Below are 9,565 nucleotides of genomic sequence, written 5' to 3'. Positions count from 1 at the left end.
TGGGGGGGGGGGGAGGAGGGAAGGAGGGTTAGGGTCGGTTAACGAGCACTTCGTGCTGCAGGAAGACGCACGCAAAACTTGACGAACGAGACACCCTCGCTCGCGCACGATGGACATGCGGTCTCGAAAAAGGGAGACGCGGGATATCGGACGGGAGAGGGAAATAGGGACACCCTCTCATGACTCATATTATGCGTCCACCCCACGTATTCAGGGAATTCGGAGGATAGTACGAATATGCATTTCAGAAAGCGCGGCGTAATTACTAATTCAGGATGACAGTCTTATATATCGCGAATATAATATAAGTGGATGATACAACGGTCAGTGAACTCTGAACGATATTCTGCCATTGTGTCCGGCCGTGCGTGATATGCGCGTGAGAAAGATCGCGTGAGCTGTGCGTGTGCAAGTTCGAAAACATTTCAACGCAATAATTCTTATGCTTAGGCTCCCTGTTATCGCGACTGTCAATGTCGCAAAGGAAAATTGCTGCAGAAATTTGTCGACTTCCACGAGTGTTTCGTATTTATATGCTTGTTGTAAACAAAATGCTTGTTACAAATATTTAGAACATAATAAAATTAATAAAATTAAATTAAATCAAATCTTTTTGATAATAAGATTTAATTTATTTTAATCATCAGCTGGAAACTGAATCTTAACTCTTCCATTAGCAAGGAGGGGGATCTGAGAAACAGCGAACTTTTTATTTTCAGATTATATAAAAACCTAAAAAAAAAAATCTGGTATTCTTGACAAAATTTTAATAAGATTTTACCACCATAAAATTACGAGTTGTATCTCATTTGTTTCTTACAGGTTTAAATTTCTAATCAAAATTTATACTCACTACCAAAATTTATATTCAAAATATCGGTGATACTTTTAAACCTCAATTATTGGCGGAGAGTTAATTAATTGTAACGTTCTGGGTATTTTATACGTAATAATTTGATTTAATTAAATTGATATATATTAATTAGAATAATTATACATTAATCCAAATTGATTGATAAAATATTTCTAAATGTCTGCGAATGTTTGCGCAAAGGTAATTATTTGCTCATTGCTTTTAATATCCAAAACTATGTGAAATGTTAAAATTATGATAACGTTTATAATCAACATTTCATGAAGTTCTCACCCGCGGAGCACAAAAATCCTCTTGCTTCAAACGTCTTCGTTTCATGATCGATGAAACCGTGGAAATCGCTCTCGTGTCGACACATGACACATTTTGAGTACCACACGTTAACGTTGTCATGAGTCACGCATCTCTCGCGAAAATTTCGCGACACTGCAAAACTTGAAACAGGACACAATCCGCGACAGGGCAATCGCCTTGCCTTCTGGCCGAGATGCTGTTATTGGCACGTGGCGTCACCGAGGGTGAGTGAACTGCGTGGACCTCGGACGTTGCTGGTCAGCCTCACTCTCTCCAGTGGAGATATTTCCATTTTTGCGTCTCCCTTTCGCGGGAAGATTGAAATCGCCGTTCAAAACTTTCTCATTCAATATCGATCTTTGTCGGATCGATAAGGCTCGTAAAGAGACGCGAAATCTGAGGTAGCGAAACTAAGTGCAAGATAATGTTAAGACGCGACAGCGCAGAGAGTGGGAGAAAATTGAGAGGAAATGTAAATTGACAGTTTGAGAGTATGGCTTTTAATCGGAAGAGTAATCAGGTATTCGCGTACCTTCGATCTCCGCGACCCTCGGCAGCTTTGGAGATTCTGCCACGTTACTGTTAGCTATAGGCACGATTGCCTATGAAGGGTCTGTCACGCCGTTTTCATGTCCCTACCACCTTTGGAGACCGCGATATAAATCTCCCCACCACTGCTTTGTCATCCCTGCATTTTGTTGCATTCTGCGGGTAAATAATTTTCGGATTTATCTGAACGTCACGAGAATGCGTTCGCGTAGAAGTAATATTTTAAGAAAAATTTAACGTTGCATCATCTTCATATTTTTTGTATTTGACATTATTGAATAATATTTGTCACATTTATATTTTGATACATACAAAATAAGCAAATATTGACATTTTTATTGTCAGGTGAGATCCTATGTCTTATGATAATTTTTTAGTTTTATATATTATTGACTTATTGTTATGCTTTCGAAATATGTTGATTATTATTCAATCTTGAAATACAGTTTTGTGAAAAAAATAAAAAATATAATATGACATAATTAAATTGATATCAATTTAGTATTATTAGTTATAAAAATATTAAAATAACATGTTTCTTAAATTATTATGCTATAATATTCTTTATAAAAAGTTAATTTTCTAAGAATTTAATTAGCAATCTTTTGACACTTAAATGTCTGATATTTAAATTATTAACGCATCGTGTCTACACGTAGGTGTTATGAGATACAATAGATGAGCTCATTTTTATCAGAACATATTAAACTTCGTTAAATCAAACAAGTAATGATTACGAAGTTTATGAAGGCGTTTTTTGTGATGAAAGATTATTTATTGATAAAAGAAATTACAACACTGTTTATTTATCAGATAAATTTAAAGATTTTTATACTTTGATAAGATTCGTGTTAAAGATATAAATAATATATAAACATAATAATATATATTTATATATCACTATGTATTTTGTACACCACGTGAGTTTTATCTCATTATTAATAGAAATTTATAGAAAAAAATTTTTGTCCACAATAGATCTAGAGAGATAAAGCTAATAACAATTGTATTCTTTCGTTTCTTAATCAAAATCCATTGAGAAACAGAGACGTTTTTTCCGATGACGTTTCACATGCAAGCAGAAACGTATTTCTTCCTGTTCTATCTTTATCCGATGTATCGTCTTACAACATGCATATAAGAAGAATTGCCCGATGAGAGACGTATTGTTCGTAAACTGGTGATACATTGTTGGTTATTATTTTGACAGGTTGTTTGAAAATGCGACATAATGCGACTTAATGGTACGACCTAATTCTAATGATTTAAAACTTTATTAATAATCAAAGTTTGCATAGTATAGACAGAATATTTTTATTGACAATTAGAATTATATATTTATATTCCAATTATACATTTAAATTATTTTTAAATTAAATTGTTTGCTACCGAAGTTTACAAGTTAGAATTTATTAATTTTTATATTTTTAATATCATATTAGTAAATCATAGACTTTTTTAATTTAACTGTTGTTCTAACAATATATTAAATATTCTATTATATGTTCTTTTTCATTTACATAGGTACTTTTATTATAATTATATATGATTATGTAAAGTTATTAATACATCAAACTAGCTATTTATTAGTTCTGCCAATTATATTATAAAATTCAAAATGTATATATTATAAAATATGCACGTTCTTTATAGAAAATACGCTTTCAAGTATTTAAAATGTAACGATCGTGGAATTGTTTTTCGCTTTCTGTTTGTCTAAAAAGAACAGCAGTTATTATTCACAGTTAGTATACATGTGCGCGTGTCGACGGGACGGAAATTAGATTATGCGAGGGTTGTAAAGTAATCGCTGACGCACGTCAACGCGAGAGATAGGTGGAGGTATAGGGGGAGACCGAGGGTTTCGCGAAATCCGCGTATTCTCTGCGCAACCTTTGACAGATTTTCCAAAAATACGCGTAAATACACCCGTATGTTCGCGTGAGGGCAGGAAACTTCGACATTGTGGAAACTTACTGTCGAAATTGGATGAATGATGAAGAGGGGTAGCGATCCTATTCGGCGGGGTAGTTCTACGTTCGCGAAAGGGTGTCGGCGAAAAACATCGAAAGAAAGGGGGGGAAGAGAGAGAGAGAGAGAGAGAGAGAGAGCACACTAAGATGAAACAAGGCTTATTGTAATAGTATTACGCGTGTATCGCGTTCGCCAGATTTTCTTTAACTTGTGTGGGTGCGCGAATGCGTGGGTGTTGAACGACAAACAACGTTGCACCCCTGCGAAATAATGGATGAACGCACGTCAAGAGTATTTTCGTAGGGCGTTCTCATTGCAGCCTGATGGTAAAATTCGTCGATGATTCAATAATTCTAATAAACAGCTAACTTATTAGTTCGAATGAGAAACGACATGTCGCGTGTGTATTGAGGTGCATTGAAATGAAATAGCTGAAGAATTTTATACGTTTATTGATATTAATTTATCGAGACATGTTAAACTGTTACTGTGTGTCATAACTTGACAGTGATTGCTCCATTTTTAAGCCATAAAATTTAACGATTCTGAACATATATACCATATATTGAAAAACACATTTCCTCTATGGTGGTGCTGACGAGAAGTCAAATATCAGCTGGCAAATTTTGTGGAAAATTGAAAATAAAATAATAATTGTTAGATATATTTTATTTCGAACCTTGTGTCTTCCAAAATTCAGTTTGTACCATTTTAAAGGTAAATAATTGGCTTATACGACGATATTTAGTACTGACAATAGTGTAGTAGGTCCGACGACACTTGTATAAAAAGCCTGATTAATTAAAACAAGCACGAGAAAGCAGGTCAACAAAAGCAAGTGAGAGACGGCAAATCAATCGAACCTAAGGCGAAGCAATAAAAGCCCGGGGACATCAAACGGATCCAAATAGAGAAAAAGAGAAAGAGAGAGAGCAGAATCAATAGCGGGTATGGTGGACAGTGAATTATGAAAGCCTCGTAGCTTTCTTTCGCAAAAAGCTCTCCTTCGCGAAAGAAAAGCTCGCGCGAACTTTCCGCGTGGATTGGCTCGAGCAAGCACGCGTGTCTGTATACGCGGTGCGTATATACGTGCGTACCGCGTGGGCGTGTGCGAGATACACGCGGGTCCCGTTTACGTGTGATTTCAGTAGAGGCCTATTGATCGAGCGGCGAACTTCGGCGGTCCGCACACGCGCATAAGTCTTCCCGTAAACAAGACAAATATCATCGCGCCAGTCCCTGAAAATCCACCCGCACATCCACCCTCCCTTCGACGTTCTGAAACGTCCGTCCGACGGCGAGGTCGTTGCCGGTCTCTCTTTCCCTCTTGAGCCCCAAGCGGATTGACTTTGTCGTGGCTGTCGCCGAAATGTCAATGTGACGATTACTGAGAATTTGATACTGTAAAAAAGTAGCCTTTCTTTTATAAAAAGAATTTTCTAATTTCGTGATTTTTCCACAAAATAATAATATATGTACACTGAATGTATGCAAATTATTTAAATAATTGTTTTAAGAAAGTGCATAAATCGTTTTTATCATTTATTATATCCATTTTACTTATATTCCTTTCTTCTTTTTACACGCAAAAACTATACAATACCATGATTGTAAAATTTATGTTCAAACGGTATAATAGAATATTAATAAATTGTGGAGAGACATGTTAAAATTAATTTTTCATAAGATTCAACGATTTTGAATTTCATATTTGTTTAATCAGAATATTCTTTCTAGAATTTGAATTTTAAGAACAAGACAAGCCTGAGTGTGTATTATATGTATATAGAACATCCCATGAATTTAGATATTGAATATAAATTCGCGATTTTGTGTATAACAGATTTCTCATCGATCAAATCTTTAAGCTTATACATGTGAGATAAAAAAATCATGAGGGTATATCGGGCCGCCTTAAATTACGAAGTATATCGAGGAGTTAGGTATAGCAGTCAACTCGCTCGGCGAGAGCTCGCATACGAATCTGTTACGGTATGGTAAAAGGTGTGATTCGCATAAAGGTGGGGATCGCGGAAGGTTGGATCTGCGCAATGCGTGTCGCCGGATGAACCACGTGGAGTATTCGCATGCAAAAGACGTCGCGGCGAGAATACCCAGTCGGCATTCTTAGTCCACCGTGAAAGGGGAGCGATGCAGTATCATTTCGCACACACAGATCGAGGACTTGTTCGAACGAGAGGTTTTGGAAGTATAGGACATTAAACAGGTCATTATGTCAGGTAGTTTGTCAATAACGAGCAATCTGATCGGGCCAAGCGTAAAAATCATTTTGACAATCTGAGGATTTTATCGTGTAATCTTATTTTATCACGTTACTTTGCTTTTATCACGTTATCTTCTCCTATTATAGTAATTGTACGTGACAGAAACGAGACTTTAAATCTTTCAAATTGCGAAAAGATTATCGCGCGCGCGTATGTGATAGAACGTGTCATTTGAGTGTTAAATGCTTCCGGGGCAAAGATTCGATAAAATTTGCGATCTATGTTTACACGACGAGATTTAGATCTTTTATACAGTGAATTAAGTTTTAAAAAAATGTATCAATCCGAATTACGATTGTCAGGATCGAAGGTGATATCATTTTTGTGATCAATATATTTTTTACAGAAGGGTAACTGTTATATTTAGAGTCAGTGAGCGTGGCAATAATTTCAAATTCAATAAAACTGTACCCGATTCTTGGTACATACGTGGCATCGCGGTACAGTTAAACGTAATCACGAATAATCTTGTTACAGTCCGAACGAAAGTCCAAGTGCACTCACCTTGATCAGCAGCGTGATGCGTCGACATAAAACCATTCCAGAATATCGCGACTTGTCGACAATTCTTCGTTATTATCCATTTGTTAAACACCGATGAGGCTGGACGTGAGTACCGACGATAACGCGACGATAACACCACTTTGTTCACCGCGCACTGGAAAGCTGTGAGGAGGAGGCTAAAATAATGGCAGATCGCGCGCTGTGCCGATGGCAAGGTGGCGGTAATTAAGGAGTGAAACGGAAAAAAGAAAATGAAATATATATCATGGCAGCGCGCGACGATACGGTGTAAAAGAAGAATCGCCCGCGGCCTCGGCTACTTACTATTGTTTTGACCATCGTGCCACGATGGCGGCCATACTTGATATGAGAAAGTATCCCCCACATTGTCCGCGACCATCCACTAATTCCCCCATACACCCCCGCGCTGATTCAACCCTCCAGCCCGCCGCGGTTACCGCACCCCTGTCCCCGCGTTCCACGATTCAACGTCCTTCCCTCACGGAGTTACCCCTCTGCTTGCCTGCCTGCTTGCCTGTCCGTCCACCACCCCCTCGTCCTTTCAAAGTCAGGGGCGACGCCTTTCTGCGAGCAGACAGGCTCCTTTCTTCCTTCCTTTTACTCAAATTTTCTTCTATCTTATACATACATTCGTTGTCGATATGAGTACAATCGTTCTTTTTTTTATTTTCCAAAAATATTTTTAGGAAGAAATTTGGAAAAGAGAAAAGAGTTTCTTGGAAACTTTCTTTTAGCGTATGAAATGAACGTACTAAGCAAAAAAATATTATATTTTCCTGTTATATTGTTTCTGTCGAAGTCTATAGGCTTTCTAAATAGCTGAGATAAGACATTATAAATTTGATCGCAAACTGATAAAGAATATTATTCGTGAAAGAGAATGATTCAAATAAAACATTATTAAAGCTTTATTAATCCAGCTGGTTCACGTTTACAAAATTTTACATTTATCGATACAATTATAACATTTCGCTCATTAATGTAGTCGTTATCAATGAAAAATTTAAATTAAAAAAAAAGAGAATGCTAAAGCAACCAGAAATATAATACAACTACACGCTATTATGTGTGAGAGGCCGTGGCGAAATGCTCTATTATCTATGTGAAATACAGGAAAGTTACAAAAGTCATTAGCGTTATAAAAAAAAGCTCGGGGACTTAGATGATGGCCTGCCATCACTGTTGCTGAGCTCCTCCGTCAAGGCACTTCCTCCTCTTCCGAAGTTACACACCTGTACACGCGTGCAGTGAAAAAAACGCGCGCGCGCAAATACGCACACACACATACAATCGTAAAGAACGTCGTTCTCGCGTCCCAGCACGAGCAGTCTTTTACCCCAGTTCACAGTTCCCCTCGTGTAACACTGAGGTCTTTTGAGGGGCTAGAAGGGCGGGGGTGTCGAAGCGAAAGGGAAAGGGGATTTGCAGAGGAGGGGAGGGTAAAACAGCGAAGGAGAGGAGCGGCGACAAAGAGGAGAGAGAGAGAGAGAGAGGGAGAGAGGGAGAGAGAGAGAGCGCGCGAAAGAGATAGAAAAGGGGGATGAAAGGGAAGAGAGAAGTGAGGCCGATGTGTGGGGTGGCACTTTTATACTGGTCACTTGGAATTCGCTGCCCCCACCATTGATGGCATTAGAGTCCCTTTCCCGCTCGTCCCCGCTTTTACCCTCTTCCCGTTTCTCGTTCAACTGTGGTTCTGGTCCCGTGTCACCCAGCCTTGAGGCTCCAACCGTCCACCCTCGCGCGGCAAATTAGTTTAGCCTCACAGACAAGTTCGAGTCATCCTGAGCCTCCTCTCAGGACTTTCCTCCACGAAGAAAACGACACACAAACTCATCCTTAAAACACCCGAGCCTAAGGAAGTGGCCCTTTCTATGATGGATCTCGATATCGATTATCATGTCATATATTGTTTGCGTCTAAATTCTGCTTCGAACGAATTGTGTTTTACATGTTATTGATATTTTTATTTTTATTAAATAAAATTGCGTGTGCAATAAACCATAAATGTAAGGTAATGAAACTTATAATGGTATAAAAAAGTAAAAAATTCCAAATAATCGGAATTTCTTTAGACAAAATACATTTTCAGAAAGTAAGTAAACGATTAATAAACACGTGCAATAATAATGATGAAAGAATATGTGAAAAATAGTAGGATAAAGAGGAGTATAAAGTAGGAGCGATACCTTTACGTGGATCAAAAACCACTATATTCTCAGCGAGATCGTGCATAATTTAAGAGACAAATTGAGGCAGTATGGGCATAAACGTCTATGCGTACCGGGGGCGTTCCGCATCTGCGGTCACGCACTTGTCACGCGATTCTATATACAGTATTGATAACGATAATGAAACCGGTGGTCTGCATCGGTTCCTTCAAATTAATGGCATTATGCGACGGCCTGGCTCTAGCCCGACAATTTTCATGTGGTATCCGAGTCGATAATCCGTGAGAGCCTACGCCTGTGTATGCGTTTCTATCAATCATTCCTCTTTAAAATGCAACGAAACAAATAATTGAAACGTCTTTGCATCTGTGAATTAAAATACTTTATTTGACATATAGATGCATCAAAATATCTTCGTTAATTAAAATACTGTTATTTTTTTCGTTTTATTTTATATCGTCTAAATTTATATATGTGTGTATATATATATATTACTATTACATTACCATTGTCATCATTTTAATATTTCTTCTTTAGATGTAAATTATTATTCAAATGCTGCTATTTTAATTTAATAATTTTTTTAAACTTAATTCGTTATAGGTTTAGACTTTAAGACAATATTATACTGATACCTTATTTTTTTAAATGAATTTTTTAAATTTTATTTTATATTGTATATTTATTCATACTTCTGTTATCATTTTGCATTTTAATAGAGATTATTATTATTTTAATTTATTACATTATTATTGCACTTAATTATAAAAAATATTTATAATTAGTTGTAATTAAATCTTAATTAAGCGCGAGATATTTGTTGCAGTTGTTAGTGTAATATATTGCTACATATTATAGTATTAGGCAAAGTTCACATTTAATTAGTTGTATAAATT

The sequence above is a fragment of the Cyphomyrmex costatus genome, unplaced genomic scaffold (assembly GCF_001594065.2).
Source record: "Cyphomyrmex costatus isolate MS0001 unplaced genomic scaffold, Ccosl1.0 scaffold133, whole genome shotgun sequence".
In the NCBI taxonomy this organism is placed as follows: Eukaryota; Metazoa; Arthropoda; class Insecta; order Hymenoptera; family Formicidae; genus Cyphomyrmex; species Cyphomyrmex costatus.
The sequence above is the reverse complement of the archived record's forward strand: the minus strand, read 5'-3'. Positions refer to the sequence as shown.